The following is a 25650-nucleotide window of genomic DNA, read 5'->3' on the forward strand; positions in this document are numbered from 1 at the left end:
TACACTCAACTCGTAACTACAAGTAACACAGCGCTATCGCTATTCTACACCTACATACACACACACACACACATGCAATAGGGATCTCAGTCTTCACTAGTCGTATCCTGGCAACGGATTTCAACACAGTAATTATTCCAGTCTCACTGTAACTGCAGCACACATGAAATCTTCTTTTCGCAGCCGCACTCTTGCAACTCAACTAACTTTCAGGTAGAAGACTAAAACGAATACGTGGAAAGTTCAAAGAGAAAAGCTAAAAATTTTCTCCTCTACCTATGGTTCCCGTTGTTCTTACACATATCACTTGAGGGAGACTTCAAAAATCAAAATTTCATCGATATGTACCCTATTAATTTGAAAAGTCTGAAAAGGATGCATTATGCAATAACCATAGTAATGTAACATGACTTCTGAAAGCTGAAATAGCGGAGCCAGAGTATATGTCCATTGCTAGGCAACGACTCTGCAAACTGGTAGCGCGCGGCAGTGAGTAGGTAAGCAACATTAGAGGTATGGTTGAGCTATCACGATGGAAACTGTGTTTTCTGTTGGATCCGACCTGAGGCTATATAACGAGGATCCCAGACCAGATGAGATAGAATTGAGAGACTCAAGATGGCAGTTGTTGATGATTGAGAAGAGAAGATTTCATGCGTGCTGCAGTAACAATGAGACTGTTATAAATCTGTTGCCAGGATACGACTAGTGAAGTCTGAGAATACTTAGTGTGTCCTAGTGATTTGTAGTCTGGGAATCAGGAATAGTGTTGTAATTACTTGCAGTTGAAAGTTGAATGTATAAGTGGTCAATAAATCCAATCATCCAATCCAAACCACATCTAATAGCCACTAATACATTGACAATAATATTGATCTAAAGATGTCTTCTTCAGAAAATGATCTACACTGTAGTACCGAATGAAAAACTGCTGTGATAAACATACCGGAAAACATTATTATAAACATTTCCATTCTCAGAATAATTATATAGAAATGAATTGTTTTAGCGCTCAGATTGTTGCGTATAGTTTTTTCAAGTTAATAAAAGGTGTATTATTATTATTATTTGTAGAGGGGGTGGGTTTCCCCATGCAACGCGACTAATAGTCTATTGTACGTCCCCCTTTGATATCCTACCAGTCGCCATGCCCTGCCATTACTGGTGCTCGCTATCAGCCCCGTCCTGCCAGCGAGGTCGGCCACCTCTCTGGCAGTTGCATCCGATACTTCCCCATCTACCGGAGGAATTGGAAACTACTTGGGCGGGAAACTTTGCCTAATTTTGCTCGAAGGTCTCCTAGAGACATGAGGATCTTTTACGTGCCGTAAATCTACGACACGGGACCCCTCCCGGAGGACTTGTCCCCTGAATTTTTCCGCCCTTAAAAATTCCACGACCTCCGCCGGGTTTGAACCCGCGTACCTTGAGTCATGAGGTGGGAACGTTCGTTACCCCTAGACTACGGAGGCCGCTAATAAAAGGTGTAACTAGCATTCAAATTACCTGTATGTATTACTATAGGCTATCATGTACAGAAATTTCGCTTATGTCTGTTTTCTTTGTTTTTTAACCGGGAAAGAGAAGGAGAGTGTGGTTGTCTTATGGCAGAGTGGGTTGCTTCGAGGAAAGAAGGGGATGACGGTAGGAGAAGATTGTGCGGGGGATGTATTTCTACCCCAACTCATACGAAACACGCTCTGAATGAAAATTGCATTTCCTTCTGCTTTCCTTCCTGTCAGGTAGTACAGACTGGTACAGACTGAACGAGCGGCTGGGAGGCTGCATTGAGCAGCGTCACTGCAGGTTCCGAGTAACCAAGCGACGCAGATAGCCACAGGCAGGTTCGTTCAAACAATAAACCGAAATTAGAGCCGACCATGAACAAAAGCCAGGAACAGAAGACACAGTCAATATCATGTATAATAAATGGGCCTTTCTTTTTTACCTACACTGAGTACTTTGCACTTGTATGACAAATTACGTTGAAATGTTTATTGATTTATGTCTTATTTAATGACCAACATGTTAGAGCAATTTTTGAAATTATCCGTTTCTTTCATTATTGGTTTGAATAAACGTTACAACAAGGTAATGAAATATCTGGTGTTATATTTCAGGAAGTTCTTGAGTGGCTGCACAATTGGCTGCTTCTCGAGAACGTCTCAGTTTCATAAAGTTAATTAGTTTACTTAAGTTACAAGAAGTGGTTACTGAATATTACATTCATGGGAATTGCAGTAACACAGATTTATAACTAATTTATTTAATTGTAGTATTAATTTATTTAATTGTATTTGTAACTGCATTTGTTGTACTTGTAATTGTATTTGCATTTTATTCATTGTGTGTAGTGTGTTCTTTATTGGTTGTGTAGTTTTGTGTGCTGTGTTTTGTGTCAGTGTGGTGTGTTATTTTGTGTGATGTGTGTGTTATTTGTGTGCTATGTCTTATTGTAGGTATCACTGCCACCTGACAAAAACACATTTGCAGTTTAAATATAATAATAATAATAATAATAATAATAATAATAATAAAAGGAATAAGCTTAACTTATTACATAAAAGACTGGCAGATAAAAACAAACACAGAAGGTCGGAGCCTGCCGACTAACAGATTGGAGCAGGCTGGGAAAAGTAGGGGCTGATTCCTACATTTTCGAAACTAAGTGGATGGGCACACGTCTTATTTCCATCATATATCACGGACAGAAGTAAAGAACGTCAAAATTATTAACCGAATTTAGAGGAAAGAATTCTATAGCCCCAAAATTATTTTTGGATCATCATATACCTGAACGAGTTGTGAATTTCGATGAGGCGAGTTAGCGCAGTCAGTACAGTGACTGGCTACGGACTGGACGTCCGAGGGGTTGGAGTCCGAGTCCCTGTAGGGTCAAGAATTTTCTCTTCTCCAAATCTTCCAGACCGGCTCAGGGGTCCACCCAACTTCCTATCCAATGGACAACGGGGGCTCTTTCCCAGGGGATAAAGCGGCAGGGGCATGAAGCTGACCACACATCTCCATATAGTGCGCGAGGTCAAGAAAATGTGGATCTACACATCCAATCCCCCATACGTCTTCATAGCGAAGTGCTTAATTCGTTAAGCACAGGGACAACTTCGCCTTACCTACTGATGTATAGGCAACGAGAGGCAAAATGTGGCTACAGACTGCAACCAAACGAGTTTCAGCATTCTCGCCAAACTTCAGAACACACATTACTAAGTTAGAGAAATGTCAAAAACAAACATTCATTTAATTCCATATCCATAATGATGTGATCTTCCTGGAGGTAAAGGGCGGCCGGCGTGTAAGATTGGCCTCACTGTCATCTGTGAGCCGATTGTCTAGAAAATGTGAAGCCTCGACGTCTCACAACTCCATGAGCCTTCACGGCCTGTTACAGGGATAGCTTTAGCTTTACCTTTTATATCTATCTATCTGTCTATCTATGGCTGTACAGTCCTTTTTGTTGGACCTTGGCCGGTTTTTCATATTCTTAATCCTATATACACAGTTGGTAAGACTCCTTGAACGGGGGATCAGCCCCTCACAAGGCCACTACCTACACACAGAATAAACGTACACAGAAATTCATGCCTTGAGTGGGATTCGAACCCACGATCCCAGAGTTCATGGTTTAGACCGCGCTGCCACTGTGATCAGCAGAAAAATTCAACGTAACACCGAAGCTGCTATATCAATTTGGGGGTGGGGGGGGGGGATTCGAAGGTCGAGTTACGTAAATAGAACTACGATAATCCTTGTTACAGAACAAACCGGGGGATGAGACCGCAATATGGATTGTGATGGCTTAAGATGTTAGGGCAAAGAATCGCATGTGTGAGAGAAGATACTGGAGCTGATGAAGGCAGTCACCCATTCATCCCTACTGTAACAGTGAGTGTGTTCTAATGAGTGGAGAGGCAGTAAACATTACGGCAGCTGGAAACTGGCTTTCGAATTCATGAGGCATGCTTGTGATACAATTACAAGTTGAGACAAATTATCGTACATCACATTGTCTTTCCAGGAATTACATCTTATATATTTCGTGTACTTAAACTAGATTAATTTCATCTCTCTGTGGTAGTGCTTTGTTCCTTAAATCCAACAACTCCATTGTTTGAATGCCATTTGGTAACTCATTATTCGTCATCAAGAAACGTACCTCACAGAGAATACTGAAAATCGTGGCTCTGTTCCGCTCTAAGTATATCCACTAGTAGGTCTGCGAGGAATTCAAACACACTCACCTGGAAAGAAACAGATATCCATTTTAATAATTAATTTGTTTTAATTTTAAGAATCTGTCATAGTCAATAACAAAGAATATTTACTGAGTTATTTGATTTGAACGTAAGTATAAATTTTACAATATCTGCCGGAGAAATTTAACTTTCGTGTCATAGATACCGTAAAGAAAAATATACATTTTAACTGACGCTACTAAAGAGTTTGGTCTAGAAGTAAACATAGAGAAATCTAAGTATATGTTGCTGTCTCGTCTCCATAATGGAGCCCAAAATCATGACACAAAGAGAGGTAACAGATGTTTTGAAAATGTAGCACAGTTCAGATATTTGGGAAGGACTATAACAAATTCAAAATTGATTCGGGAGGAAATTTAGAGGAGACTGAATTCGGGTAATGCTTGCTACCATTCAGTCCAGAACCTTTTGTCTTCTTGTCTACTGTCTAAAATCATAAAAATTAGAATATACAAAAATTAATTTTGCCTGTGGTTCTGTATGGGTATTAAAATTGGTCTCTGACATTAAGGGACGAACATAGAGTGAGGGTGTTTGAGAAGAGGGTGTTGAGGAGAATATTTGGATCGAAGACAGATGAAGTGACAGGAGGTTGGAGAAAACTGCATAATGAAGAGCTTCATAACTTGTACACTTCTCCAAGTATAATTAGAATGATAAAGTCAAGGAGGGTGAGATGAGCTGAGCATGTAGCACGAATTGGGAGAAAAGGAATGCATATGGAATATTGGTGGGAAAACCAGAAGGAAAGAGACCACTAGTAAGACCAAGACGTAGGTGGGTGGACAATATTAAAATGGATCTTAGAGAGATAGGATGGGATGGTATGGATTCGCTTGATCTGGCTCAGGATAGGGACCAGTGGAGGGCTCTTGTGAACACGGTAATGAACCTTCAGGTTACACAAAATGCTGGGAAGTTCTTTAGTAGCTGCACAATTGCCGGCTTCTCAAGCACAGATTAACTCATTAGTGAGTGGGTCATATTACATGATACAGCTTTCTAAACATACGGTACCTGAATAATGACGCTGCTCGTGACAATTCAGTTCAATTCTTATTAGACGTGTGGTGCTCTTACACTTTTTTTATATTAGAAATATTAACTATTAACATAATATGAAATTCTATCTAAATTTATATGATTTCTCTGAAATAGGGGTAATATTAAAAAGAGAGTCACTGTATTAGGATCTGAGGTCCTCACAGCAGTGGTTATGAAGAGTTCCATCTCCTGGGACATAACGCAGTGCAATAAGTTGAAAGTCAACAGACGTTTCGCTGTAACATATCGCATCCGTCTTCAAGATTGAAGAATAAGTCAAGCAAGAAACCAGCGTGAAGATTGAGGCGTTATTCCTTCTAAACGTCGGTTAACTATCAATGGACTACACAGCTTTAGATCCTAGAAGATATAATTGTTGAAAAGCACTGAGTGAGAACATTTAACATACGTGATAAGTAACTGAACCTAATATAAATAGGTAACAAAGTGATGATAGACTTGAAAGGATTCTGACGATGGTGTATACACTACTTCTTTTGGTTTATTTTGGACTTCACCCATCGTCTGGTATGTGAAAGACAAAAAACCACGACGTTTCGGAGGCTGTATCTGTCTCCGTCTTCAGGTGACTAGGGAAGGATAAACCTACTCAGTTGGGCCCCTTAGAAAGAGCTAGTCTCAATCACTGGATTTATCCAGTGATTGAGACTAGCTCTTCCCTATTCACCTGAAGACGGAGACAGATCCAGCCTCCGAAACGTCGTGGTTTTTTGTCTTTCACATACCAGACGATGGGTGAAGTCCAAAATAAACCAAAAGAAGTAACAAAGTGATGGGAAAGTACATGGCATTTATTTAAATCTTTTATCATCCCCAATAAATGTTTTTGGTTATAAAAATGTCATAATTTAAACGGATATACACTTCCAGCAGCGACCTGTATTATCGACTACTTAAAGATGATATACCGAACTGAAGTTCCACACGTACTGGTTTGGTTGTGTAATATGAATGTTACAAAATCGGAATAGAAGCTATCTGTTACACATTGCGGCTTCGTATTATCTATCCCATGATCCACTATGCTTCAGAACGGACTAATTAATCTAAGTTCTAAAGACAGCGCAGGAAAAGATGACCAGAAAAGCAACAAGACTCTGTCTGGCTTCAGTTTTTTTATTGACAGACCTCGAGTTTCTTAACGATATTCATCCTGCCTGAAATTCCACTCCTCTTTGGTGCAAAGCTTGTGCAATACGGAACTGCCCCTTTAAATAAAGTAACAGAAATCCATTTTCATGGAATTTTTGCACGAGATGTATTATGCGAAATGATAAAGGGCACATGTGTTCGTCTGTCTGACACATGTTTCGTCTTAATTTCCTTCACATAACAACACTTAAAGTTATGTCTATTTGTTCCAATAACGGCATCTATCCGCGATTAGAACCCAGAACTATAGTTTCGATCACCACGTTTCATGATAACACGTATTTTACAGCGTAAGAGATAAATGTATCATTAATTAATCTTAAATTAATGTCGCGATTCAAGAACATTTCTTGCACAAGAGAAGACGTAAAAAGTAGAAGCATCCAGTTCTCGTGATATTGTGGCATATTTGTTCAAAGCAAGAACTGTGGAGCCAGAGAAACAGCCGTTCCTAGGTAACGGCTCTGAAAAAACATTTGCTTCTAGGCAACCAGACAACGGAACGACGTCCGTTACTATGCAGCAGATTCTTAATGAGCAAGAATAGACGGCCGCTGCTAGGGAACGACTCGGTGAACGTGTTCCAGCGGCAACCGATACACATACCAGAATGGTGTTGTCTTGTTGGGCCGTGCCGAGGAGTTATAAGGAAGACAAATGGGACAAACAAATCAGTTCTGTACAGGAGTCTGTGAAGGAAAAAGCTGTTGGAAGGCAGCCACCATTCAGAGAGGATGGAAGCAGAGGAATAACCATTGTTAGAAGACGTTGCCAGGAAACTATTGATGAAGACACCACAGTCTGGAAAAAGTTCTAGTGATCTGTGAAGTGTGGAATTTAGCGATGCCTCTATAATTAAACGTAGTTACGATCCGTGAGTGGTAGATAAATCCAATACACACTCCAAAATGTCGTTGAGAGTAACACATCCACATGACAATATGTTGATGACATTTTGATGATGTAAGACGGAGGTATTCAGAAGTATACATTGCTTTATCAATTCGATTCCCTCCTTAATATTTTTCTAGCATGAAAATGTCGATTTTAATCTTCACAAATATGGAATGACACACACACACACATACATGCTTTGTTGCCAAAGACGAATGTACTTTCCTTAAATTGGATCCGAGAAAAATCTTTCTCGTACCATGTTACCTTAAGCCTTTTTTAGAAATGTCATAAATAAATAAAAAAGTTTCGTCTGATTTATATGCGCATGATATCATATGGATTTATTTCCTTATACATGGGCCAATGTGCTGTAAACATTTTTAACTTCAACTATCAAACTTTCAACCCCTAATCATTTATCATCAGATTCGTAAAGTAATGTACGGTAAAACAGCCACTACCATTAAAACTGACTACAGCGCTAGCTACTGGTCTTGGGAAAACGTGATCAATATTTCTCTAGACACGAACTTACGAGTAAAACACTCAGCCGAGTGCGTGTGTGTGTGTGTGTTTCGGTTAGATGTTATTGCTTTACAGAGACAGACAGACATTTCGGCTGAATGGCCGCACACTAACCGAGCCAGAGGGATTGTGTTTGCTTAAAGGTTGTTTTAGACCATGAAATTATACGTTACATTGTCTTCTGGCTATTCCTTGAACACAGCTAAGTCGATGAGGCGCCAACAACAGAGAAAGTCTGCTTTTATTACATTTTTAATCTCGCTTCCGAAACCTCATTTTTTTCATACGAAAAAGTTTTACCACTTCAAGTTACAATACTGTAGTGTTATTAAGATGTAACTTATCCTAGTCAGCGGAAATCTAAATAAACTAGTCAAAAAGTTATGGTAACGTAAAAGAAAATTAATTAAAAATTAATTCCAATATGGGGGCACGCGGAAGCGCCGTTGCTTGAGACACTATGCTACAAGCCATTAGGTCCAGGGATCGAATTCAGATGAGGTGAATTTTTTCAGTTTATCTAATCCTTCCAGCCACACTATGGTCCTGGGGTCGACTCAGCCTCTAAGAGAAATGAGTACCAAGAATATTCCAGGGGGAAAAGGGCTGCCGGCGCGTAAGGCTGATAACCTCACCGCCATCTGTGATTCGATTATCTAGATAATGTGGGACCCTCAACGTCTCACACAACTATGGGCCTTCACGGCCTGGTACAGGGATAGCTTTACTTTTATATTATTAATTCCGATATGATCCCAAAAATAACTAAGCTATTCCTCAGTTATGAATTTCTGGTGTTTTATTTTTGTCAAACACAATCTGAAACAACAAGTTCTGGGAAGAATTAATCGCCTACTTTCTTTTGATACGACACGGAACGCATAGAAAACGATGCGTCCAACAATTCTTCTATCGTTGCTTTTGTATTAGTTGCCGCTGTCTAGAAACGACTGGTGAATACACATACAGACACAAGGGGTGACGGGAGTATGTATGCCCCTTTGACTGTGTTTTTCCCCTGCTCGTTAATAGCATTGTTTTCGTTTCGTGTTTATAGACACGCGTGATAACGGCAGTAACACGACTGGGGACTACATATGCACAATATCCCTGCCGCTGCAAAACGAATCCAAACACAATGATAACTGGATAAATGGACGACAAACTCCATGCTACAGTATTGAAAATTCAATTAGGCTTCATTTGATTTTTAATGATGTATAGTGATTTTAATAGGGTACATTTATTTTAGAGTGTGAGATATCACATTCACACGTGATACATGAAGATGCACAAACAACAGGAAAATAATTGTAGCAAATAGAGATACCTGATGATGGCCTTATACGGCCGAAACATGTACTCAGAAGGAGGGAGAGGGGTAATAAACAGCTTGCGTTGTGGACAGAAGTATAGTGTGTGAATGAAAAAAAAAAATATACAACTAAAAAATTGTGCATGTTAAAATAATTTTGTGTGTTACCGATATGGGAACCTCGGATCCTACACGGCGTTATATCCCAGAAGACAGAACTCTTCATAACCACCGCTGTGAGAACCTCAGATCCTACACAGCGTTATATCCCAGAAGACAGAACTCTTCATGACCACTGCTATGAGAACCTCAGATCCTACACAGCGCTATATCCCAGAAGACAGAACTCTTCATAACCACCGCTGTGAGAATCTCAGATCCTACACAGTGCTATATCCCAGAAGATAGAACTGTTCATAATCACCGCTGTGAGAATCTCGGATTCTACGAAATGTAGCATTTACTTTTGTGGAGCATTAATTATTACTATAAATAATAAAAAAACTTGAGCAGCGATACCAATTACATTTTAATCGATCGAATCGCAGGTCTCATACAGGCAACATTCCTGTCACAAACCAGAAATAATGAAGCCCGATGTATACAGACTCTTTTAATGAACTACTTGAAAGTAGTAAGGAAGCTATGAAGTAGGAAATAACTTGAAAAGGAAAAAAAATAAATAAAATTGAGCATAAGTACTACTCAGCAATGGAATAAAGCAGTTTCTCCAAACGGGGCCGAAATTTTCCAGTAGCATTACATATACCTACAAAATACTCCGGCCTGAAAGAAATTAGCAACTATTTCACTTCTCGTTTATTTCTACTGATTTGTTACTTTTTGTGGTGTCTAATGATGTGAACTGCCGATCACAATGACCGCGCAGCCTAAGGTACATATAAAATGTCTTCTCTCGCCCGAACCCTGGGATCGTGAATTCGAATCCCATTCAAGGCATGGATCTCTGCGTGTGCGTTTATTCTGTGTTTGTGCTATCCTGTGTGTAGATAGCGGCCTTGCGCCAGGCTGATCCCCCTTCCAAAGAGTCCTACCGTCTGTGTAAGAAAGACTGAGGAACTGAAGTAGAGGCCGAGGCCCAACAAAGGGCTGTACAGTCATTTACGGATGATGATGAATGGTAGGAATAATAGAAAATCTAGGAACCTCGGCATGATCTGTAACCCCTCCGAGATTCGAAGCAGGTACTCCTCTGATACAAACCTATGAGGTTATTAGCTGTACATCAGGCCGGCTCGATATATTCGTCTTTGATGTTTCAGCGTATACTTGAATACATGTAATGCTCTGTGATGCAAATACACTCCTAGTTTCGTATGCCAGGACACATATACATGCCTGCCTCAATTTAATTAAGTCTGGCGGAAGGAAATACATACTAACGCTATGCCTATGAAGCCTCCTTTGAGAAGCTGCTTCAGGTACCTGCCTCAGAGGTATAATATTTTCTCTTTACATTATATTTAGCGCTTCGTGGATGCATAGAATGAAAATTCGCTCCCAGCTGCAGAAGACATTCTGTCCGATACACAATGCCCACATCGCTTCGAGGTAAGTGATATTGGATTCACGTTGTACGGTTCCTATATGCTCTTTCCATGCCGTATCGGCGAGCGTCTGGCTGAGGGAGCAACTATCTTCGGCGCCAAGCCTCGAGGACTCGCCCTACATCGACCACAGCATACTTCCGCCTATATATCAGCTAAGCCGGTCAGCTTGCCCCGTTTCATATTAAATCGACCGCTGTCCCAACTTAGCGTGAGTAAACATAAGGGGGAAGAATGTAGTGGAGGGACAAAAGGTACAATATTGAATGCAATGAAAGAGGGTTGGTAAAGGGGGTTGATAGTTCTATTGCTTGGAAAACATAGATACAGGAGGGAATAAATGCAATGCTTAAAGCAAATAACTTAAAAAGAAAAAAGAAAAGGATATACTACGTCCGTAAATCCGAGCGTTTTGAACATTCACTTGCTTCGGTGAGCACAAGTTATAGTACAGACCATTGCCCCATTATATGGGGATTACTGTGATATCTTCTGGCATTTCCGTACATTGCCGAACTCGGTCCGCCACAATGTGTGTGGCGTGCAGTAAGCTTCCAACGTACTAAGAAAAAAAAAGGACACCTAGCAAGAAGAGAACATTAAAATAGAGAAGAGCTTTGGTATTCACAGAATCTGAACAGTGTGGACCGTAAGTAATCACTCAGACGTAAACAGTTTTGTTGCTAATACTTACAAAATACATCAATATGAAGATATATTTCATATTTATATTCTAATAAAACTTCAAATGTTACCCATGCAGTAAGGTATGAAATGGCCGCACCATAACTCAAGCGGTTAGTCGCTGGCTTCCTATTGCGGCGTCGCGGGTTCGATCCCGGGCCTGGTCAAGTGGTATTTGTGGTGGAAAAAGTGGCGCTGGGGCAGGTTTTCTCCGACTACTTCCGTCTCCCCTGTCAATCTTCTTTCCACCAATTGCTCCACAATCATCTGGGTCTGGTACAATAAGCCAGAAGTGGCCGCAGTACGAGGGACTTAGTCCCACCCCAATAGAATTAAAGAAAAGGGTATGAAATGCAATCTAGATACGAAAACAGGATTGATTTATGAAGAATGTCGTCTTCTGTGATATGGCGCCGTGTAGATATTATGTAAACCGACGTCTGGAGCCGCCTGCATTTACCTTTACCTTTTAATGTACTTCAAATTTTAAATACCGCATTGCGGAGTATCCCCTTTTCAACTCGTTGTTTGGAGAGCTAACGAGTTGCACAAAGTAATACAAATAAAATGGCTTTAAATATTGTATCATACCACCGTCAAACAATTCCAAACTTACGTAACAACCACAGTTCTTCTCAGCAGCGACATATTTTTTTTATTGCTAGTGGGGTAGGACTAAGTCCCTTGTACTGCCGCCAATTCTGGCCTATTGTACCAGCCCAAGATGATATGTGAGGTTATTTGTGGAGCAATTGGTGGAATGAAGATTGGCAGAGGAAACCGAAGCACTCGGAGAAAACCTGCCCCAGCGCCACTTTGTCCACCACAAATCCCACTTGACCAGACCGGGATCGAACTCGGGCCGCTGCGATGGGAAGCCAGCGACTAACCGCTTGAGCTATGGCGCGGCCTCAGGAGCGACCTAAAAATATTTTCGAGCACAAGATCCCCCAGTGCTTCTTACTGAACCTGACAGTACCAACATTTCCACTCTATGTGAAACAATGTCATCCATATTTAATTTTAATTTGTTTTGATTCTGTACGTGTGGCAGGTACTTTCATTAGAGATGAACGAAACTAGGAGAATGCTCCTCTGGAATTCCGTGGGCATCCTGTAGTGTCAGTGAAACTGAACACGCGACTTCAGGGCTTTATTACAAGAACACAAGACAGAGAACTTCATTTGAAAGTTAAATGACGGGCATTTGCAGTGACTTAAATGTACAGCAGCTTTCAAGCGGAAACAGAAATTAAATGCTAAAACAGGTCTGAGCCTCACATCAGTAACAGTAGAATTTCTTGATAAAGGTACGGGGCTTCCCTCTCCTTTCGAATTCAATGGTCAGCCGGCTTACTTTAATTCGTCCTCCGAGATTTCTCAGTGCTCCTCAGACAGTATCCCGGTATATATGCATAGAAACTGAATAGTTACTATAGGATTCTGACGATGGTGTGTAACACACTGATATGTTAGGTTTTTGGACTTTATCCATCGTCCTGGTTTTTAAGATAACAAATAAAAACACGACGTTTCGGAAACTGGATCTGTTTCCGTCCTCAGGTGAAGGAAAATCCTATTCAGTTGGGTCCGTTAGAAAGAGCTAGCCTCAATCACTGGACAAACCAATGTCACAAAACATGAAGATTATAAACACCTGAGACCAGGCTAAGTCCATGAGAGCAAAACTGAAGCTCTACCTGTAACACCCCGTGGAGACTTATAGGGTTGTGAGATGTCGAGGCTCGCATATTTTCTATGCAATCAGCTCACAGATGGCGGTGAGGTTGTCAGCCTTACATGCCGGCCACCCTTTACCCCCACGAATATTCCTGGTACTCATTTCTGTTAGAGGCTGAGTCGATCCCAGGGATATAGTGCGGCTGGATATATTAGGTGAATTAAAAACATCCAATGACTACATCGGGCATCAAATCCGTGAATTTCCGGCTTATAGCATAGTGCCTCAACCAACTACGCTACCGTGTGCCCCCGGCGTGTCACCAGTATCCCGCGATATTTATAAATAAAATGATTTTCTATAGGTTTGGGATAATGACCAATTCCTTTTACCAGTATTGTACTAGATGTTGACCATTACATGAGGCCTAATTGATATAAAACACGCTTCGGTAGTTGGATCTACTTTCGTCTTCAGAATATTTTTTTTTGTAATTATATTGAGTGATGTTTACTATTTTTATTTTCATACTACAAATCTGGACATGATTATCCTGGCAGGACCCAGTAGCGAACTCTTGGGAACACAGTAATGAATTTCTGATACCATAAAAGGCGAGTAATTTCTTGACCAGTTTCTCAAGACAGACTCTGCTTCTCGAAGGTACACAGTCCCGTCTATTAAATCGCGTATGGTAGGTTCGGTCCAGCAAGGATAGGATTCCCAGAAATGTATTTACTAAGAGACACGTGAACAAACATCTGTTCCCTCTGGTTCCCTGGTTCTCAATTCGTATTATCTAGTATTATGCTTCGTTTCCCTCTTATTCAATACGATTCATTAACTACAAACGTTGTTTAGAGTAAATAGAATAAGATTTGAGAAATACTCGTAGAAAGGACGAGGAAATATTTTCGCCTACTTAAAAATACCAACAAGTTATATGATTGGGAAGACTGAGGAAGACTGTGCAAAACCTCAATTCACATATCTCAATCCCCTCTAATTTTCGAGCTGGATAGGCAAGGAAAATTTGTTCCTGTGCTTAACTAATTAGGCACTACACCATGAGGACGTATGGAGGAGTGGAAGTATAGCCCAAAGCTTATTTGACCTCGGCACCTGTATGAGGTGAGTAGTCAGGTTCACGCCCCGGCTGCTTTACTCCCGGGGAAAGAGACCCCGGTAACAATTGGATAGGAGGTTGGGTGGGCCCCAGAGCCGGTCTGGACGACTTGGGGAAGAGAAAATTCTTGCCCCCATTGGGACTCGAACTCCGATCCCTTCGTCGTCCAGCCCGTAGTCAGTCGCTATACCGACTGAGCTATCCCATCTGTAAGTTGTCCCTGTGTTTAACCAATTAAGCACTAGGCCATGAAGCGGTAAGGATCAGTGGACGTATTCTTGACCTCAGCTGGATACTTGACCCTAACCAGTTGATTCGTTCACTTAGCGATGTGATAAAAACATTTGAATGACGTCACAGAGTGTTAGGACTTGTGCTTCCTAGCTAGGATGTCTCTGAATAGATTCAGGAAATAAAATTTATTATCCTGCGGTGATTGCTATAATATTCAGTCGAAACATGCGGGAAAACGCCTTAAAATAGACCACGATCTTTGAAATCGTATTTTCTTTTCCAATTTCAGTGTTCATAATTTTGCGCCTATTCGTGAAAAAATTCATTGGAATTCGATGGAGAACCACTTATCTTCATCCTTCATTTCTCTCTTCCCTTCCTTTATCCGTTCCATGCCCTTATCTCATATCCTCCGTTCTCGTCAAGACACCGAATCAAAACACCTCGTTATTGTTCAGAGAGTACAGTTTCGAACACAACTACGTAAGTAGGAGGAAACTTTACGTTTCCATGGGAACGGCGTCTTCACTACATAACAGAGTCAGAGTCAGCGTCAGAGTTACTTCACGACTGGCGGTTTACTGTCAATCAGTTCGTCTTGGTGAGAAGTCCCTTGAGGTTCACGACCAGTAACATTTTTCCAACTGAACATTTGCGGTCATAGTCCTTATGTAACATCCCTCTGACGAGAGGATGGGTCTGTCTTTTACAATTGCTGCTGTCCCTCGCTAGCACAGTCATTCCAAGTTAGAGTCCATCGGCACTCATGGCAACATTTTGCCATTTTATTTAACCTGGAAGGTCAGATACCCATATTTGTATCCCCTAGGAACAGTGTGGCCAAGTTACACCCCTGGGTTCCCTTTTCGTCGCCTCCCTCGTCTCTCAGATCTACGGTGGAGGTATTCGATTCTGCCTTCATACGGGAACACTAACGACGTAACATACAAGACTATGTCTATTACGTATATTGAGGCGTACAGACCGTTGCTAAGCAGTGATTCTATAAACAGCGGTCGTTACTAGGTAAAGCCCGCAACGTACACGCAAGCAACAATAGAAGAAGATGTTTTCTGTTGTCCACGCAGCGGCCATTTCTGGGCAACAGTTCAATAAACATATTCCCAAGGCAACGGACATCAACGCAACAATAGAGAAACCGTGTTCTTTCTGTGGCCCGTGCCGAAAAGATATGATCAGGACAGTTGGTGCAACGAGGGAAATTGAGTGCTGTACAGAACGATGTGAAGCTAGGACCTGAGAAAGTGAAGCTGAAGAATTTTCACTGTTAGAAACCGTTGCGAGACCACGGTTGGTGGGGAACACTTAGTACATACCGTGGTGATATACGAAGTGTGCAGATTATCCGTGGCACTGTAATTGCTTCTAGCCTCGAGTCGTGTGCGTGAGTGGGCAATAAATCCATTCACCAATCCAAACTCCTTCTATAATCACACACACACATACTACTTGACAGTATATATGCACACACGTATAAGTATAGTTCCACGCTAGAGTCCTTCGACCTAGCTTTCTTCAGGACAAAATATGCAATAATGAAAATGGGAGCAGCGCGTACATCCGAGACGCCGTTCTTCTCGAATACCAAAATAAGGGAACGCTGCACAACGAAATAGGGAAATATTAGCATTCAAAGACATAAGAACCTAAAATTTCATCTGATTCTTAAAGAAGATATCTTAATTATTTTGAACACGACTGTATTATAGGGTGCTCGCGAAAGAATCACGGAGCGGCAGTAAATTCATTCCCATTTTCCAGTTGTCGCCAAGGGGGAGTTTCCTTATAGCCCCATTTCGTTCCTTTAGATAAAGCCCAGTAAGAACTGCACGGTCTTGTGTTGCGAGGGGGAAAGAGAGATATGATACTGAAAGAAAAGAAGACAGAGATATCGAATTAGTTCAGAATTTTTTTATGTCTAGTGGCTGCTTATGTACAGACCTGCCGTGTGGTATTTTACTAGGAAGAGGATCCAGCGTCCTGAATCTTGAATAATATACTAATTCTACATTATGAAGTACAGTCTGAATTCTGTACTGCTAGACATAAAGAACTAACCACCAATGGTAAAAGAAAAAAGGTAAAGCCATCCTTGTAACAGGCCGTGAAGGCCCATAGGGTTGTGAGACGTCGAGGCTCCCATAATTTCTAGATAATCGGCTCATAGATGGCAGTGAGGATGTTAGACTTACTCGTCGGCCAACCTTTACCCACCAGAAAGATTGCTGGTACTCATTTCTGTCAGAGGCTGAGTGGACCCCAGGAGCATAGTGTGGCTGGAAGGATTAGGTCAAATGAAAAATCCAATAACGTCATCGGGAATAGAATCCGCGACCTTCCGGTTTGTAGCATAGTGCCTCACCCAACTACGCTACCGCGTGTACCAAAAATAGAAATATTTTCTGGGATGTGACTTCGTTAAGCCTGGTAGAAATTTACCAACATTTCGAGCAGTGAGTTGCATGAATCTCAGGGTCGTGAAACAGTAAAACATGGTCACGTGTCCCACGGAACTAGAGACCAAGAGTGACAGTACTGGCGAAGACCAGCTATTTACCCGACATGATCGATCAGATATTTCGACTGGACAATTATCGTTATACGGAAACAGTTAAATAGCATTTCTAAACCCAATTCTTTATGATATATTTTAATATCTTTCTCCTAATTATGTTTAGGTCTGAAACGAAAGGCACTGCGTTTCGTTTATGCCTAATTTAAGAAATGTTGCAACTAGTTTTGGATGCCATGTAGTGGATACACACTAGAGACTGATGATTATATCTTTAGGACTACACTTCTAAGAACCTGCCTCTTATTATCATTGTCTGGTATGGAAACGCAAACATAACTCGCCCGTGAAGCCCAGAGACTCGTCTCCCATAGCCTTGGCCCCAGTCAGTCGGCGTACTTGAAACAAACGATGCTCACGAATCCAATTTTCTTCAACGACCAAAGTAATTTAAAAGACCGCTCTTCATATCCACTACATACGACTTATAAGAATAGGTGTGAAATATTTATGATAATTTTCACTGCATCGCATCAGCATCGTTCTAAAGAGATGAAAGGATCCCGTCATTACAGGAGCAATTCGTGTACTAGTTTATTGCTTTCACTTGTTATAAGTGCAACAATTCACATTCAGGTTTACTGGAAATGGTTGCTTGGGTTACAGAAATATAAAACTCACTACGTCAAACGCGAATGGGTCTTTATGTACGGAGATGTATAAGTGTGACTAATTCAATGTTGCAGAGTGCTAACAGATGTTTTGAAAATGTAGCACAGTTCAGGTATTTGGGAAGGACTGTAGCCAATCAGAAACTAAGAGGAGATTGAACTCGGGTAATGCCTCCTACCATTCTGTCCAGAAACTTCTGATTTCTCGTCTGCTGTCTAAAAACGTAAAAAGTAGAATATAAAAACTAAAATTTTGCCTGAGGTTCTGTATGGGTATGAAACTTTGTCTCTTATATTAAGGGAGGAACATAGACTGAGGGTGTTTGAGAACAGGGTGTTGAGGAAAATATTTTGACCGAGGAGAGATGAAGTGCCAGGAGGTTGAAGAAAACTGCATAATGAGGAGCTTCATAACTCGTACTCTTCTCCAAGTATAGTTAGAATAGCGAGGCCAAGGAAGATGAGATGGACAGGGCATGTAGCACGAATGGTGCAGAAGAGGAATGCATATAGTATATTAGTGGGAAAGCCAGAAGGAAAGAAAGCACTATTAAAAACAATACGTAACATTTGGGTGGATAATATCAAAATGGATCTCAGAGAGATAGGATGGGATGGTATGGATTGGATAGATCTGGCTCAGGATATGGACCAGTGCAGGGCTCTTGTGAACACGGTAATGAACCTTCGGGTTCCATAAACTGCTGGGAAGTTGTTGAGTAGCTGCACAATTGACGGCTTCTCAAGTAGGACTCAAATCCATTAAGTTAGAGTTCTTGAGATAATCAAGAACATTCCCAGAATTTCGTATACCCCAAAGATATGACATTGTTCACAAGAGTCTTCAGCTAAACCGTAACCTGTATCTTCAATCGCTGAGAGATATTGCTCTATAAGTTACTTTCAAACATGAAATAAACCCGGTTTATATCATGGCTTTTAAACGAGATATGTCGTGCATAACATGGAAAGATTAAGGCGATAATTCCGAACTTAAATAAAATTATACTTTAAATACTTAAAAATAAACTATTATATTGATATAAATTTGCATATCCGTCGCAGGATTACTGAGAGAAAAAGAACCGAACTAAGACAATACCATAACACAAACTGTATACAAACTTCATCCTTATAGGCCACGGTTGCTGTAGAACACAATTTACATCACAGCAGATGGAGACAGAAGTTGATATTACCACGCAGTATCCTTCTAACTTCTCGGCTTCTCTTTAATGAATGCAGTCATTTTGCTCGTAAGCTGGTAAGCAACTATCATCCAGATATTTTAATGCGGAAAGCATAAACGTAAAATAGTAACCACGAGTAATAATGGCATGATTTATAACTACGCATCTTGTGTGACGGACTTGATTATAGCGAGCCTGCCCGGGCCTTCCCTAGGCGCCTGCGCTCCGTGAAACAAATTCTTATACAAACGAGCCTCACGAATCCTATTTTCTACTGAGATGCTAGCAATTTGGGCAAGTCGCTAAGCACAACAGAAAAGAAATGCAGCAGAGGACCTCTCTCTCTCTCTCTCTCTCTCTCTCTCTCTATATATATATATATATATATATATATATATATATACACACACACACAGTGTGGCATGAACTTTCTTTCCCCTCAAGCGACATGTTTCATTCATTAAAAAAAATGGTATGGTATTGTTATGCAAATAGTTGTGCGCGTACCACTAACTCCAGATAAACCGAATCACTATCCGACTGACTAAATTACTTAACAACTAAGTAAATAAATGAGTACCTAACTAGAAGGTTCAATAACAATTTACTAACTTGACTGAATGGTTGAATAAGGATTTCAGCAGCTGATTAATTTAAAAATTTATGTACAGATTATTCGGAGCCGAGATAACGTAGTGGGTATACCGACTAGCTACGGGCTGGAAGGCCAAGGGATCAGAGTTGGAATCCCGGTAGGGGCAAGGTGTTCACCTCTCCTCGTCGTCCAAACTGATCCAGGGGCTTATCCAGCCTCCTGTCCAATGGCTACTGGAGGCTCTTCTCAGTGGGGTAAAGCAGCCGGGGCGTGAAGATGAACACTCATCTCCAACTAGTGCTGAGGTCAAGATTACGTGGATATGTACATCCACTCCCGCATTCGTATTCGTGGCGTAGTGCTTAAATATTTAAGCCCAGGGACAACTCTACCTTTACCAGTACTGAATACTATGATTGAACTGGGAATATGCAAAGCGGAGAGTCAATAGCTGAACATGTTATAACAGCAATTTCAATTACAATTTACGGTAAAATAGTTTTCATGACTTGTACTCTTCTCCAAGTATAATAAGAAAGATCAAGTCAAGGAGAATGAGATGGGATGGGAAGGGCATGTGGCACGTATGAGAACGAAGAGGAATGCATATAGGATATTGGTGGGAAAGCCAGAAGGAAAGAGACCATTGGGAAGACCAAGGCGTAGGTGGGTGGGCAATATTAAAATGGATCTTAGAGAGATAGGATGGAATTTGATGGATTGAATTGATCTGGCTCAGGATAGGGACCAGGGGAGGGCTCTTATGAACACGGTAATGAACCTTCGGGTTCCATAAAATGCTGGGAATTTCTTGAGTAGCTGCACAATTGGCGGCTTCTCAAGAAGGGCTCAGCTCCGTGAGTGAGTTAACACAATTTGAATTTATAATTCACATTTCAGCCTGAATCAGATAATGCAGGTGCCTGTTTGAATCTCGGCAACCCCAGTCATTCAGCATTCCTTTCACCGAAGTACAGGAATCACTCACCGACCACAGGTGAATTCAGAGATTGACTGAACGGCTACGTAACGAAACTACACTCCTACAGCGTTACAAGACAAAATTGAAGCTTAATGTTACAGGACCGAAATTCAGAAATGTGAGATTCCAGTTTTTCACGAAGATGAATATTAATATTAAAGTCTTCTCATACTTGACGCTTTGTAGTTTGGTTGACAGATGCCGAACTTTCGAAGGAACTTGCTACTTCAAACCTAAGGTTACCTTGAAGATGGAGGCAACAGGCTAACCCGAAACGTCATGCATCTATCCACAAAATTAAAATATATTTCGAAACGGCATTCATACATCTCAAGAAAGTTGTCCATAGCCTCTATTTAATATTTTTAACCATCTACACTTTGTTTCTTTATCAAAATTCCAATACAATTTCTTATTTCTCGGAGATGCGTGTTTCAAGACATGTCCAACTTGTTTCAGGTTTGGGGAAGGCTGAATGACATATGATCGGGGCACGCGGTAGCGTAGTTAGTTGAGGCACTATGCTAATAGCTGGAAGGTGGCTGGTTTGATTCCCGATGAAGTCATTGGATTCTTCAGTTGATGTAATCCTTATAGCCGCACTATGGTCCTGGGATCGACTCCGCCTCTACGAGAAATGAGTATCAGGAATATTCCTTGGTGGTAAAGGGCGGCCAGCGCGTAAGGCTGTAAACCTCACCGCCATCTGTGAGCCGATTGTCTACAGAAAATGTTGAAGCCTCGTCTTTTCACGACCCTACGGTCTCTTACAGGGATAGATTTACTTTTTTCTTTAAAGATATATGGTCATCTGTGACAAGTGTGGTTGAGAGTTCAGTAAACCCCTTTCTACAACTGCAGGCGCACTGTGGGAGAGGCTGACCGCTCGTCTCACCTGAAGTTTGTCGGTGTGTACCTCCGCTCCGGGGCATGCCGCTAGAAGTAGGCCTAATAATCTTCGAGTCATACTTTCTTTTTGCTTATTTTGTTTTGGTAAATGATTTTATGGTCACAATGAAACAAACGCATTTAGGAAAGATTACTCTTCGAGATGAATACCAAATCTTTTTACTAAAGATCTTCATCACCAGTCCTTCCCATTCAGTGCTTCCAAATGTAGGTGTGTGACAGACAGGTCCTGCCTGCAATTCATCTCTCTCCTTGAGAAGCAACGACTCCTTTGTATTATCAATGCACGTCAACGCCAGTGTACATGCACAATAGTCCATAGTTCGAAGTCTCGACCATTTGATCCAGATGTTTAACGACTGTCTGTGAGGAGCAGCATACGAAATGGAGTGGAGAAACCTTGACGTCAACAAGTTTATCAACCGGTGGTCTGCTGACCACCGCCGGTCCAAAAAGTCAAGTTACCGTCTATATATGCCTATATGTTTTCTCATTGGTGGGAAAAAAATATTGTTCTAAGCTACAGTTAGTGAGTTTCCTTCGTCTCGGGCGCGTTGGTAATGAAGAGTTGTAGCAATGAGCCTATTAGGATTACCATGTCTATTTCTAGACAATATTAAAATGGATCTTAGAGAGATAGGATGGGCTGGTATGGATTGCATAGATCTGGCTCAGGATAGGGACAAGTGGAGGGCTCTTGTAAACACGGTAATGAACATTCAGGTTCCATAAAATGCTGGGAATTCTTGAGTAGATGCAGAATTTGCGGCTCCTCCAGAAAGGCTCAGCTCCATGAGTAATTAAGTAAGTAAGTAAGTAAGTAATTTGTCCATCGGTCTACTTGCATGTAAGAAGCCAAGAAGTGCTAAAAGATATTTTATCATCATCATTGGAAAAACAACCCTTCATGAGCCATAGCCTTCCTTAGAAGATTCAGTCAGGTTTGTCTATTCCTAGGAATTAGACTATCCGATTTTCATTTCTTTGGATTTCCCAATAGTACTTTTCTTTTACAGGTAAGGTCGTCAGCCTCGCGTCCAAATTCCAACCTGGAGGACCAGGTCCCTGTATTTATGTCCCCCAATGACGGTGGCCCAGTTATACCCCCAGGCACCAGGTTCTCTTTTCGTCGCCTTCTGCGACTCAGAGAGCTACGGTGTAGGTATCCTGACCTACCTCCAAACGAGGAAAAACATTTTATGAATTTTATATTGGAGAATTTCAAAGAGATCTGTTTACATATTCTATTTCACGTTAAAATCAGAAAATAGCGATAGGTATTCCAGACCTTCATGAAGATATATTTCCGTCCCTGTCGCACTTCCAGTATAACTCTCTAAGTACCTATTAAACAGAGTAATGTTACAAACAAATTTTGTAGACGAAACTAAAAAGACATATTTTACTCCCAGTGGTATATTTCGTACGTTTTCCGGTTTCGGAGTAACTGGACCAGAGGAAGCGAAAGGGGCAATATTATATCCTAATTCATCCCTTCCATCCTGGCTACTGAAAAATTTACGCTGCCATTTCTTGTTTCTTTTCACAGAGTCGTAAAAGGTTAAGGCAGTGAACGGAGAAAGAAATCATTCATAACTGAATCACGGCTGAATATCTAAAAGTCTTAATATTTACCTGAAAATCCGGGAAATTGTTCATGACGTAAATTATCTCGTATGCCTTTGTGCACACCTTTTTAATTCTGAATGTTCAGTGTTGCAGATTGTGACATTCATTCGGTTCACATACAACTGCAATCACATATCCATTAAATAAACACAATTTAACGTACTATTAATAATTACATTTGTAGGTTAGCCGGGATAGCGCAATCTGTATAGCGTCTGGCTACGGGTTTGATGGACGAAGGGTCGGAGTTTGAGTCCCAGCAGGTACAAGATTTTGTTCTCTCCATTTCGCGCAGATCGGATCCGGGCCCCACCCCCTACCCAATGTGTACCGGGGCTTCTTTCACCGGATGTAAAGCGGCTGGGACTTGAAGCTGACCATTCTCCTCCAACTAGTAACGAGGTCATGAATACATGAATGTATACATCCACTCCCCCTATACGCCTTCATGACGTAGCGCTTAATTATTTGAGCACAGGGCCAACTTTACCTTTTATCTTTACTGCATAATGCGAGAGAGGATACCGACTCGTGACTCAGGACACGTTGTAAGTCGCTGATAACAGTGCACAACCAAGAATTCAGATTAACGAACCATTCCTGACCGTCCGAATGGTTTACAATCCGTCATTCTGGCGGCCAAGATAAGTTTGCCACGGTTTGTACTTCAGTGCCTGCTGGATAGTATCGACCTGTCTTTCTTCTGTCAACGTTCTCTATATGCAGTTGTGCTCTACTCCTCAGCTTCAAATGCGATGTTTTGTTGCGTGTCTGTATTTGATGATGATCTATTTCTGTAATACGTAACAGAGACTGTAGAAATCTCATTTGTGCTGTTTTCCAGCATGTATATTTTCCATTTCCTTAAATTCCAAGAATTCATTAAAGTATTTCAAACATCTTTCACTGTAATGTTATCTATAATTATTACTCTTTCTGATAACAGTTATTTTGACAAAACCTTTCTTAATAATGTTTATTTTATTTTATTACATTAAATATGGGGCATGTACCGTCTTCGCTCGCTTGGAAACCGGGATCGTTGGTTCGAATCCCACTCAGGGCATGGATGTTTAGTTTATGTGTGTGCGTTTTTCTGTGTTTGTGTACAGGTAGAGGCCTTGCGACGAGCTGATCACCCACCCAAGGAGTCCTACCAAATGTGTGAGATTTAGAAAAACCGAAGTGAACGGAGAAGTTCATGGGGGTAGGCCTAGGCCCACTGGGGCTGTAGTGCCAAGAAAAAAAATGGGGCACGCAGTAGCGTAGTTGGTTGAGGGGCTATGCTACAAGCCGTAAGGTCGCGAGTTCAAGTCCCGATGAGGTCTTTGAATTTTTTTCAGTTGACCTAATCCTTCCAGCCGCACTAGGCCCTGGGGTTTACTCAGCCCCTAACAGAAATGAGTGCCAGGAATTAATTACATAATTTTCCCGGGGAGTAAAGCGCGGCCGGAGCGTAAGGCTGACAAATATAATAGAAATGGAAACGAAATAAGCAACATCGTGTATCGAACAGACAATAAAAAGAGCTGAAGAAAAGAGCATCGAAATATTTAATTTGCTCCACATTGTCTGAGGAAAGTGTGTGGAGGGGAAGATAAATGCAGGGGTTACTAGAAACTTATAAGGAGATGTAAGGAAGGAAGGAAGGAATGCGCAGAGAAGGGACTGGATTCTTGGTGCTAGAAAGGGAAGAGCATGAAAACGAATACATTCCAAGCCATGTTAAAAAAAGAGTTTTAATAAGAGCTGCCTTCACGAGTATTGAGGCTATCTGAGAATAGAGCGCTGAGAATACTTCGACCAAAGGGGGAGGAACTTACAGGAAGATGCAGAATCTTATAAAAGAAAGAACTTCATAAAGTGTACTTGGTGAGCATATTAGGGTGATCTGACTAAAGATGATGAGAAGGACGGGACATTTAACCAAGACTGAGATATATTTCAAATGCCTAAAAAATTTCGATCAAAAAATCTGAGACAACAGAATTCTCCATAAGATAATTACAGTTCTTGTAAGTTTTGAGGTTTTCACGGCGATGACAATGAAGAAAGTTGTCTGCTACTGCTCTCCGCAGCTATTTAACTGCTCTGAAGATGGAGGCGCTACGTTCCTCCGAAACGTCGGCCAAAACGAAGAATACACAGTGCCTAAACCCAGAAGACAACTTTCTTCAATTACAGTTCTTGTTCAGAAATTCCCAGCCGTTTTTTGAAGTTCAGAAGACCCCTCCACTAGACTATGTCCGGAGCCAAATAAATAAAATTCATCTTAAAATTTGATTTGTTATAACACTCGCGTCTTCCCGAGTAGTTTGCTCCTTTAAGATTTTTCTTTCGAATAACATTCTCTATACATTTTGTATATTCACCACGCGTGCTGCATGTCTCACTCATCTTATCCTCCTTGATTTTATCCCCCTAAATGTAATTCAAAAGCAGTTGGACACTTTTAAAAATGCACAGATGTTAATATTCCTGCTCAACCCCGATTTTAAGTCATTGTCTTTCAGGACCTACCTGGATAGTCGCTTCACAGAGCACAAAAGTTTAGTTCTTCCATCTGTCACTGGAGTCGCTGCAGTAGACAAATAATAATAGTGAATTTTACGGGTGCAGA

At 41.1% G+C, this 25650-nt stretch overlaps 1 protein-coding gene across 3 annotated transcripts in view; it reads right to left on the bottom strand.

The window, feature by feature from the left end:
• The window catches only part of LOC111865518 (toll-like receptor 6), a 433080-nt gene that overhangs the window by 95639 nt on the left and 311791 nt on the right, over nt 1-25650 (bottom strand). The window contains exon 3 of one of the 3 annotated variants that reach the window (XR_004513140.1): nt 4175-4259. The exons of the other annotated variants lie outside the window; for them this stretch is intronic. The gene's annotated coding sequence lies outside the window, so the exon portion shown is untranslated. The remainder of the gene's footprint in view (nt 1-4174; nt 4260-25650) is intronic. 3 annotated transcript variants of the gene reach the window in all.

Source organism: Cryptotermes secundus, unplaced genomic scaffold, assembly GCF_002891405.2.
Source record: "Cryptotermes secundus unplaced genomic scaffold, Csec_1.0 scaffold560, whole genome shotgun sequence".
Lineage (NCBI taxonomy): Eukaryota > Metazoa > Arthropoda > Insecta > Blattodea > Kalotermitidae > Cryptotermes > Cryptotermes secundus.